This window comes from Neurospora tetrasperma (assembly GCF_000213175.1).
Source record: "Neurospora tetrasperma FGSC 2508 unplaced genomic scaffold NEUTE1scaffold_81, whole genome shotgun sequence".
NCBI lineage: Eukaryota > Fungi > Ascomycota > Sordariomycetes > Sordariales > Sordariaceae > Neurospora > Neurospora tetrasperma.
In genome coordinates, this window is record NW_009799179.1 from 2,533,222 (window position 1) to 2,545,059 (window position 11,838).

Consider the following 11,838-nt stretch of genomic DNA (forward strand, 5'->3'; position numbering starts at 1 on the left):
AACCGATACTTTATAAACCCTTACCCCCCCATCGAAAATTTTTCGGGTCATATTTAATAATATTTATCCTACTTTAGCCCCCTTATTAGAACTAGTACGGCCGAAGTCCTTAGAATCGTTAGAAGAGTTAAAGAACGAATCCGCCGCTTCTAAATTAATAATCCCGTTAAAGTACGAAGAATTTTAATCGATTTTAGAAATTTTAATAGTATTCCTATTTTAATATAATTACTTAGAGTATTATATTAACTTAATCGACGGAGAATCCGTACTTTAAAGATTAATTTAAATATTAAATATTAAAGAATTAAAAGTATTATAAAAATAATTATTAGAAGCATTCTAGAAGGGGTAAATTCAACCTTTTATTAATCCGGCGGGTACTTTTATTATTTTTATTCTAAAGAAGGGCGGAAAATTAAAATTCTATATTAATTTTAAGGCGCTTAATAAAATTATAAAAAAAATCGAACAGCGTTACCCCCTTATTTAAAAAATCCTAAATTAGTTATTATTAGCGAAAGTCTTTATAAAATTAGATTTAAAGAATGTATACTATAAAATTTAAATTTAGGAAAGAAACGAGGAGAAGATAGCGTTTCGTACAAAATATAAATATTATAAATTTTTAATTATATTAATAGGGTTAATAAATATACTAACAACGTTTTAAACGTATATTAATAATATATTAGTAGGGCTAATAAATATAATATATATTATTTATTTTAATAATATTCTAATTTATAGTAAGAATAAGGAAGATTATAGTAATTATATTAAAAAAGTCTTTTAATAATTGTAAGATTGGAATTTCTATATAAATTTAAGTAAATACAAGTTTTATACAAAGAGGGTATCGTTCTTAAACTATATTATTTCCTTAGAAGGTATTTTAATAGACTTGTAAAGGGTTATAATAATTATAAATTAGGAAGTCCCGTCGAATATTTATAATATTTAAATTTTTTTAAGGTTTATAGGGTTTTATAAATATTTTATAATATTATATTCTAAAGTAACGGCACTTTTAATAGAATTGCTAAAGGGGGAGAAATAGAAGGCGTTCGAATTAATAGAGGAGGCGGAGAAGGCGTTTATAAAATTGAAATAACTATTCTAAAAAGTACTAATATTATATTACTTTAATTTAATATTATAAATTTAAATAGAAATATATATATTAGACTTTATAATTAGGGTAGTCTTTATATAATTATATAGCAATAAATAGTATTTAGTAGTATTCTTTTTAAAGAAGAAATCGTTAGAAGAAATAAAATACAGAATTGGAAATAGAGAATTATTAGCAATTATAAGGGTATTAAAGGCGTAGAAATAATATTTATTATATATAAATAAATTATTTTTAGTAATTATAAATTATTTAAACTTATAATACTTCTAGGAGAAGGAGTAAATTAACGCGAAGTAGAATTGGTAAGTATTAGAATTAATAGTATATAATTTTAAAATAAAATATTATTTAAGGAAATTGAATTTAATAAATAGGTTATTAAAGAAGTTATAGTTGTAGGGGGAGGAGCTAAAGAAGGGAGGTGAATATTTATTAATTAGAATTATCGAAGGGGGTAAAAAAAAGGGTTGAATTATAAAGGAAGGTTAAATATTAGAAATATTAATAAAATAGGTAATTTTAATTAGGAAAAATAATTAGAGGGTGGTAATAGAAGAATAAGAGTAATAATAAAATATTAGTAAAGTAAAGGAAGATTAGGTATTAGAGAATAAAGAAAACGAATTATATAAAGGGTAGTAAAAATTATAGGAGGAGAGTAAATTATATAGGGGGGTAGAGAAAATAAATAAGGATAAAGGATAATATTAAGATGGGCGGGACGTTAAAGAAGAGAATAAAGTTCGTAGGTAAAATTACTATTAAATTGGGAGAGGAAATAAAAGGAATAATTATAGGAAATATAGGTATATATATAATAATAGTAAGGGTATAGAAAAATAATAGGTATTTACTACCGTTAGGGTAGTAATTATTAGAAATATAGAAGGAAGATCTATTTATTATCGAAGAATTATAGAAGAACGGCGAAGGAAGGAGACGAATAAAGAATTAGAAAATAGGGGAAGATAGGACTCTTCGGTATTAATATTAAATTTACGTTTTAAAATATATATAGGCTAAAACTACTCTATACCTATTATAATAATATAATAGCTGGGTATTTAAATTAGAAGAAGACGTTAAAATATATTAATTAATTCTATTACTAATTAACTATTATAACCAATATTAAAATATACGTCCGTAAATACCCGGTATATTAGAAGGCTAAATTATATAATTACTAACTTTATAATTTATTAAAATTATTATTTATCTTAATTATTCCCTAATAAGATATTTTGTATAACTTTATTATTAGGTTATTAAAAATATTCGACTTTATATTTAATTGGACCTACAATATAATTTTAATTATTATTAACCGTTTTACTAAATATATTTTATATATTCTTATTTAAAAGATAATTAACATTCAATAATTTACTTTTCTTTTTTAGCAAAATATATTCTAGTAATTCGGCCTTCTAGATTCTATTATTTCGAATAGAGGTAATTTTTTTACTAATTAATTTTAAAAGACCTACTACGAATTCTTAAATATATATAAACGTTTTAATATAATTTAATACCTCTAAATAGACGGATAAATAAAAAAAATAAAATTAGAATTTAAAATTATATTTTAAATCTTTTATAGGATAAAGCAGACCGATTAGGCTAAAAAATTTATATTAGTTTAATAGACGTATAATAACTATTTTTATACTACTATTAGAAAATCCCTATTAGAATTACTCTTTAGGTATTATCCTTAGAGGCCTATAGATCCGGATTAGGAGTAGAAGATAGTATTCCTTATAATAATTACCGACCGAATTAAAAAATTATTTTAAGGTCGGATAGAAATTATTAAAGCTTTAGGAATTATTAATTAAAGATATATAAAGTAATATAATAAAGCCCGGAAACCGAAGGAATTTAATATAGGGAGCTAAATCTTATTTAATATAAAGTATATTAAATAACGACGCCCGAATACTAAATTAGCCGATAGATTTTTAGGACTATTTTAAATTACCGAAGTAATTAAAAATAAAAAATAGTATATTAACTCGCACTCCCTATATAATATCGAATTTATCTAATATTCCTAATTGCTCTATTAGAACTATACTATAATAACCCTACTATAATAATACTATAAAGAAAAATTATAAATATTAAGGAAGATAATATTTAGTATAAAATTAAATTAATTATAAAGTACCGAAGGTTCGGCTATTAACGTTAATTCTAAATTAAATAGAAGAGGTATTCGGATAATAAGAATTTATAAGTTTTATAAGAGGATATAAATTACCCGGACCTTCTTAAGGACTATAAGGTAAAAGAAGTATAATAATAGAAAGATTAAGGTAGGCTGAATATTAAATTAATAAAAGTTAATTAATTAGAGGTAGGAGAATAACGAATATTCAATATTCGGAAACGTAAAGTAGAAATATAAAATATAAATATAAAATATAAAGTAGAAACGTAAAACGTAGACATAAAACGTATAGTAGAAATATAAAACGTAAATATAAGATATATAATAGAAATATAAAATATAGATGTAAGATATAAAGTAAAGATGTAAAATGTAATTATAAGATGTAAAGTAGAAATGTAAATATAAATGTAAATTAGAGAGAGAAGGTAAATTAGAATTATTATAGAAAATTAATAAGGTATTAGGAAGAATATAATTTAAATTCTCTATTATTACCCTAAAATAAAAAATTCTTTAGCAGTACTAATTATAATCGATATAGAATTAGAATTTACAACTTTAAAAAGAATATTCCTATATATTACCGCGCCTATTAATATTATTAGTAAATATTATTATATACTATTTACTCTTCGTAATCCTCTTTAATAAGTACTAATAATTTATTTAATTTTATATTTATAACTTCTATCTTTTTATAATAATATAATACTATAAGCCCCAATTATAATTAATAGGGGGGGTAATATAAGTTATAGAATTTTATACCGAAATATTTATTAGAGAATTATTATTACTATTAAAAGGATTACTATTAGTAGCTATTAGACCGATATTATTATCAGTATTATTAATAGTGTAATAGCCGAAGCTTTAATACTAATTAATATTAAAATAGTTAGTACGGAGTATACTAAATAAAATTATAGGGAGGTTATTAGCGATTAGGCGTACTTATATTATATCTTAGAAAAATAATATATATTAGTATAAATATTGTAAAGTCTTAGTAGGTAAGAGGGTACTAATATTAACGAAGGCTATAACTTTAGCCGATATAGTTTATAAAGTATTCCGAAAATTATATATATTATAAGGGATTTCTAATATATATTTACCCTACGTTAAAATATATTACAATCTCTTAATAAATTCTAAAGGGTATTAGCAAAGAAGAAGATAAAGAGATAGTAGTAAGGAGGAATTAACCTTTAATTTAGTAAATATATAAGGTAATTAAATAAATAGCTTTATATAAATTAAGGGGATTAATATTAACGAATATTTAAATTAAAATAATACTATATCTTAAGTAAATTAAAGGGCGGATATTACTATAAAAGGTTAGTAGGAAAATATAGGAAGGATAAAATAATATAGTAAATAGAGGATAAAAGAAAAAGGAAAAAAATAGTACCGATCGGGCTCGAGGGCGAAGTAGCAATTTATACGTAGAATAGCGGTTAAAGTATATATATTTATAGCGGGGGCCAATTCTAGCAAAATAAAAAGAGTAATTAAAATAACCTTAGAGCTAAATAGGGAAGAAAAGCCGGCGAATTTATTAAGGGAGGAGGTAGTAAATATAATAATAAAAGTAAAAATACGAGAGGAAAGAAGGAAAAAGCGAAAAGGGTAAGTAAAAGGGATATTATATAAACGAAGGAGGAGGTCCTTATACAAATATAAATCGAGGTAAATAAATATAAATTTAGGTAAACGAATATAAAAGGAGGTAAAATAAATAAAGCTATAGGTAATAATATACTATAAAAGAAGGAATAAATAAGGGAGAATAAAATGAATATAAATAATAGAGAGAGAAGAATAAGATAAATAGACGGTAATTATAAATATAGCGGATTAGGAAGGAAGGAGGTAAATAGAAAGTATACATTCCGGAGTAAGTTAGTAAAGTATAATAAATAGTTAGGAATAATAAAATTAGAACGGAAGGCGTAATAATAGGGCTAGATCGAAGATAAAGGGTAGGATAATTAAATAAGCGCTATATAAATAGGAGACGTTCGTAGAAGAAAGGGAATATAGGATTATAGAAGGTATAAATATTTTAGGGAGTAAAGGAACGGATAGTTAAAAGGAAGAGTACGGATATTAGAATTAAGAAAAGGGAATAGAGGTCTTATAGATAGAATTTATAAGGGGGGGGATTATATTAGGATACTTTAGGCCCTCTAATACTACAACGCTAACGCTTATAATCTAACTAACTTTATTAAGCGAGGGTTTTAAATAACTAATAATAGTAACTAGCTATAATTATTGTAATTAAACTACTAATACCTTAGGCGAAGGTTTTAAATAATTAATAATAATAATTATTAATAGTTATCGCAATTAGACTACTAATATCTCAACTTATCCTTTAGTATTTTTATTTAATTATTAACTTAAATTAGTTAATTATAATACTTTAAGTTCTTTAGTACTATAATACCGACGCTCTCTATTATTTTACTAAATTTCTACCTAGAAGTATTACACTAACCGATATTTTCTTACACCTTATTAAACTTCTACCTAAAAGTATTATACTAATTAATATTCTCTAATATTTTATTAAACTTTTACTTAAAAGTATTATACCGATTAACGTTCTTTCGTATTTTATTAAATTTCTACTTAAAAGTACTACACCGACCGACGCTCGCTATTGCTATAGAAATTCCAAAGATAGAACCTATAAGGAGGGGGGTTATATTAAGAAGCTAAAGAATAACTATCGGAGAAGGAATATTATAGCGCTATAATACCAACGTTCTATTTTATTTAATTAAACTTTCGCTTAGAAGTATTATAACGGCCAATACCCTCTTTCGCTTAATTAATCTTCAATTTAGTAATATTAAAATATTTAACGAAATAGGTTCGTAAGAAAGATAATCCGGCGCTACGTTAGGGCGGTATATTAATATAGGACTCTATAATTCTTAGCTACAATAGAATAGAATTTATATTAATATAAAAGAGGTTTAAAGGAGCTTCGTTCCTTATAATCTATAACTATTAATATATCTTTAAATTAACCCCTAACTTACCGTCCCCTACGTATAGCTACAACCGTAGTCAGTTCAGCCTACCTTCCTCCTACGTCCTAACAGTTTAAAATACCCTTTAAACGATTTTACTTAGCCGATACGGGCTTTAATTAATAAAAAGGTATTTTAATTCTATTCCCGGTAGTATAATACTATTTCTAAGATTAGAGAGATACTTTAGGTAATAAATAGCTTATAATAAAGAAGGAATTATATAATTTAAAGTATGGTATAAATTGTATATTAGTCGAATAAACGTTCGGTTAATTAAAAAAAATAGCGAAGTTAATACGAGAGTCAGTACCCAAATACCCTATTAATACGTAAATCGACTTTATATATACTGTAACGGGTCTATATAATTTTATTTATTATTAGCGCTACTAATTAATGAAAGAGGAGGAAGAATTACTTACTCAATTATTAGTATTAATAAAAAGACGTACTAATAAATACTTTCTTAATAATCCTATTACTATACGAGTTTAAATTGTAAATGGATTATAGAAACTATAGTAGTAATATTTCTAAGGGAGGGGAAGGAGGGGGTAAGAATATAAAAGAGAATAAATTTAATTTAATTTATTAATTAATTAAAAGTATATAAAGTACTAATAGTCTATCAGGATGTAGGAAGAAGGTAGGCTGAAGTAACTACAGTTGCGGCTATACGTAGGGGATAGTAAATTAGGGGTTAATTCAAAAATATATTAATAGCTACCGATTATAAAGAACAAAGTTCCTTCGAACTTTTTTTATATTAATATAAATTCTATTCCGTTATAACTAATAATTATAAAGTCCTATACTAACGTACTACTACAATACAGCGCCGGATTATTCTTCTTACAAACCTATTTCGATAAATATTCTAATACTATTAGGCCGAAGATTAATTAGGCGAAAGAGAGTATCGGTCGTTATAATACTTCTAAGTAAGAATTTAATTAAATAAAATAATATATTAATATTATAGCGCTATAATATCCCTTCTCCGGCGGTTACCCCTTAACCTCTTAATATAACCCCCCCCCCCCTTTATAAGTTCTATCCTCGGGACTTTTATAATAATAATAAGCATCGGTCGGCGTAGCGCTTCTAAATAGAAGTTTAGTAAAATGTAAAAGAACGTCGGTCAGTATAATACTTTTAAGTAGAAGCTTAGTAAAACGCTAAAGGATATTAATTAGTATAACGCTTTTAGGTAGAAGTTTAGTAAAGTAATAGAGGGCGTCGGTACTACGGTATTAAAAAGCTTAAGGTATTATAGTTAGCCGGTTTAAATTAATAATTAAATAAAGATATTAAAGAATAAATTAAAATATCCGTAGCCTAACTATAATAATTATTGCTAGCCGCTATTATTAATTATTTAAAACCTTCGCTTAAGGTATTAATAGTTTAATTATAATAATTATAATTAGTTACTATGATCGGTTGCTTAAAACCTTCGTTTAATAGGGTTAGTTGGATTACGAACGTTAGCGTTATAATACTAGAGGGTTTAGGATATTTTAATATAACCCCCCCCTTTATAGGTTCTATCTACGGGACTTCTATTCCTTTCCTCCGACTCTAATATCCGCACTCTTTTCTTTACCCGTCTATTCCTTTATTTCTTAAAGTATTTATACCTTCCGTAATCTTATATTCCCTTCCCTCCGCGAATATCTCTTATTTATATAGCGCTTTCCTAATTATCCCGCCCTATATTTTCAATTTAACCCTATTATTATACATTTTATTTTAATTCTATTACTCCTAATTATTTACTATACTCTATTAATCTATTCTAAATTATATACTTTCTATTTATTTTCTTCCTTCCTAACCTTCTACGTCTATAGTTACTACTTATTTATCCTATCTTTCTCTCCCTACTATTTATATTCGTTTTACTCTCCTTATTTACTCCTTCCTTCTATAGTATATTACTATTTACGGCTTTATTTACCTTACCTCCTTTTATATTCGCCTACCTAAATTTATATTCGCTTACCTTAATTTATATTTATATAAGGACCTCCTCCTCTATTTATATAATATCCTTTCCGCCTACCCTTTTCCGCCTCTTCCTTCTTCCTTCTTATATTTTTACTTTTGTAACTATATCTATTACCTCTTCCCCCGACGAATTCGTCGGCTTCTCTCTCCTATTTAATTCTAAGGCTGTTTCGGTTACTCCTTCGCTAAAGCTAGCCCCTATTACGGACGTACGTACCTTTACTACTATTTTACGTACGAACCGCTGTTTTATTTTCGAACTTAATTAGTATACTCTTTCTTCCTCTTTTATTCTTTGTTTACTATATTACTCTATCCTCTCTACGCTTTTTTATTAACTTTTTATAGCAATATCCGCCTTCTAACTTACTTAGAATATAATATTACTCTAATTTAAATATTTATTAATATTAGCCCTTTTAATTTATATAAAGCTATTTATTTAATCGCTTTATATATTTACCAATTTAAGGGTTAGTTCCTCCTTTTTATTATCTTTTTATTTCCTTCTTCGCTAATACCCTTTAGAATTTATTAAGAGATTGTAGTATACTTTAATATAAAGTAAATATATATTAAAAATCCTTCGTAGTATATATAACCTTTAGAATACTTTATAGGTTATAGCGGCCGAAATTATAACTTTTATTAATATTAGTACCCCTTTACTTACTATTACTTTGTAACGCTTATATTAATATATATTATTTTTCTAAAATATAATATAAATACGCTTAATTGCTAACGGCTTCCCTATAATTTTATTTAATATATTTTATATTAATTATTTTAGTACTAAATAATACTAAAGCTTTAATTATTATATTATTAATAATACTAATAATAACGTCGGTCTAATAATTATTAATAATAGTCCTTTTATTAATAACGGCGGTTCCTTAATAAGTATTTTAGTATAGGATTTTCCTACCCGCGTTACCCCTTTTACTAATTATAATTAGGGCTTATAGCGCTATATTATTAATAGAAAATTGGAGGCTATAAATACGAAATTAAACGAACTATTAGTACTTGCTAAGGAGGATTATAAGGAGTAAATAATATATAGTAGTATTAATTAGTAATATTAATAAGTATAGTAGTATATAGGAATATTCCTTCTAAAATTGTAGGTTCTAATTTTAAATTAATTATAATTAGTACTACCGAAGAATTTTTTATTTAGAAGTAATAATAGAAAATATAAGTTATATTCTTCTTAGCGCCTTATTAATTTTCTATAATAATTCTAATTTACCTTCCCTTTCCAATTTATATTTGTATTTTATATTTCTATTTTACGTTTTACGTTTGCGTTTTATATTCTTACTATACGTTTTATATTTGTATTTTACATTTTTACTTTGCGTTTTATATTTATATTTATATTTTATATTTTTACTTTATATTTTACATTTGCGTCTTACGTTTTTATTTTGCGTCTTTAAACGTTAAATATTCGTTATTTTCCTACTTTTAATTAATTAATTCTTATTAATTTAATATTCGGCTTACTTTAATCTTTCTACTATTATACTTCTTTTATTTTGTAATTTTAAAGAAGGCCCGGGTAATTTATATTTTTTATGAAACCTACGAATTTTTATTATTTAAATACCCTTTTTATTTAATTTAGAATTAATATTAGTAGCCGAACCCTTAGTATTTAATAATTAATTTAACTTCGTACTAAATATTATCCTCTTTAATATCTACTACTTTTCTTTATAGTATTACTATAGCGGAGTTACTATAATATAGTTCTAATAGGATAATTAGGAATATTAAATAAATTCGGTATTATATAAGGAGTATAAATCGGTACATTATCCTTTTATCCCCAATTATTTTAGTAATTTAAAATAGTCCTAAAAATTTGTTGGTTAATTTAACGTTCGGGTATTATTATTTAATATACTTCGTATTAAATAAGACTTAATTCCCTATATTAAATTCCTTCGGCTTCTGGGCCTTATTATACTATTTCGTATATCTTTAATTAATAATTCCTAAGGTTTTAATAATTTTTACCCAGCCCCGAAGTAATTCCTTAATTTAGTTGGTAATTACTATAGGAAAAATTATTTTCTATCCCTAATTCGGATTTATAAACCCCTAAGAATAATACCCGAAGAGTAATTCCGATAAAGATTTTTTAATAACGGTATAAAAGTAATTATTATATATCTATTAGGCTAGTATAAATTTTTTGGCCTAATCGGTCTATTCTATTTTATAAATAATTTAGAAATATAATTTTAGATTTTAATTTTACCTTTTTATTTATCTGTCCGTTTAGGGGTATTAAATTATATTAAAACGCTTACGGATATTTAAGAATTTATAGTATATTCTTTAAAATTAATTAGTAAAAAAGCTACTTTTATTTTAGATGATAGAATCTGGAAGGCCGAATTATTAGAATATATTTCGCTAAAAAAAGAAAGTAAATTACTAAGCGTCGATCGTCTTTTAAGTAGGAATATATAAAGCGTATTTAATAAAATAATTAATAATAATTAAAATTATATTATAAATCCAATTTATAGTATAACCTATTTTAAATTCTACCTTTGATTCATCGGCCATTTAGACTTCTAATTCTATATATTATATATTATCGAATATTATATTATTACTCCTTTTAGCGTCCTTACTTTTTAGTTTACTTAAAGCGTCAGGTACTATATTTAAGTACTTAGGGAGGTAATAAACCTTTAAATTATATTATAATAGGTATATAGATACGTTAATTAAATATTTTAAGCGGTTATACTAAAATAGGGGTACTACTAACGCTTCGAAAATTAATTAGAATTCTTTGTATTCCAGTAGGATTATTGGTTCGGGAATAGTAGATTCGCTCTTTAGTTCCTCTAATAATTCTAAGAACTTTAGCCGTATTAATTCTAATAAAAGTACTAAAGTAGGGTAAATACTATTAAATATAACCCGAAAGATCTTTAATAGGAAGGTAAGGGTTTGTAGGGTATTAATTAATTTTAATATAATAAATAGGGTTATAAATTTAATTACTAAAGAAAAGGGAATTTCGAAGGGGATATTCGTATATATAGGAGGGCGAAAACCCTTTTTTAATTTCGCTATCTCCCGGGGGTTTAATAGTTGAATTAAATTCTATTATAGCCTTATTAGGATAATTATAGCGTTATATATTTCCTTTACTAGTACTATATTTAATTCTAGGTTATTAACCTTAATATAAAATTAAAATATCTACTATTACTAATTAATATTAGGGTTCTACCTATAAAATTAAGGATAATTAAAAATAATTTCTATAATTAGGAATTTAATAATAGTAAATATAATTTGCTTCGTCCGTTTAATATTATAAGAATTATATATTTTAATAAAATAGGTAATTGAGCTATATATAGGAATAAATTGAAGGAAGAAATTAATAAAATAATAGGGTATAGGATTAATTTTTATAT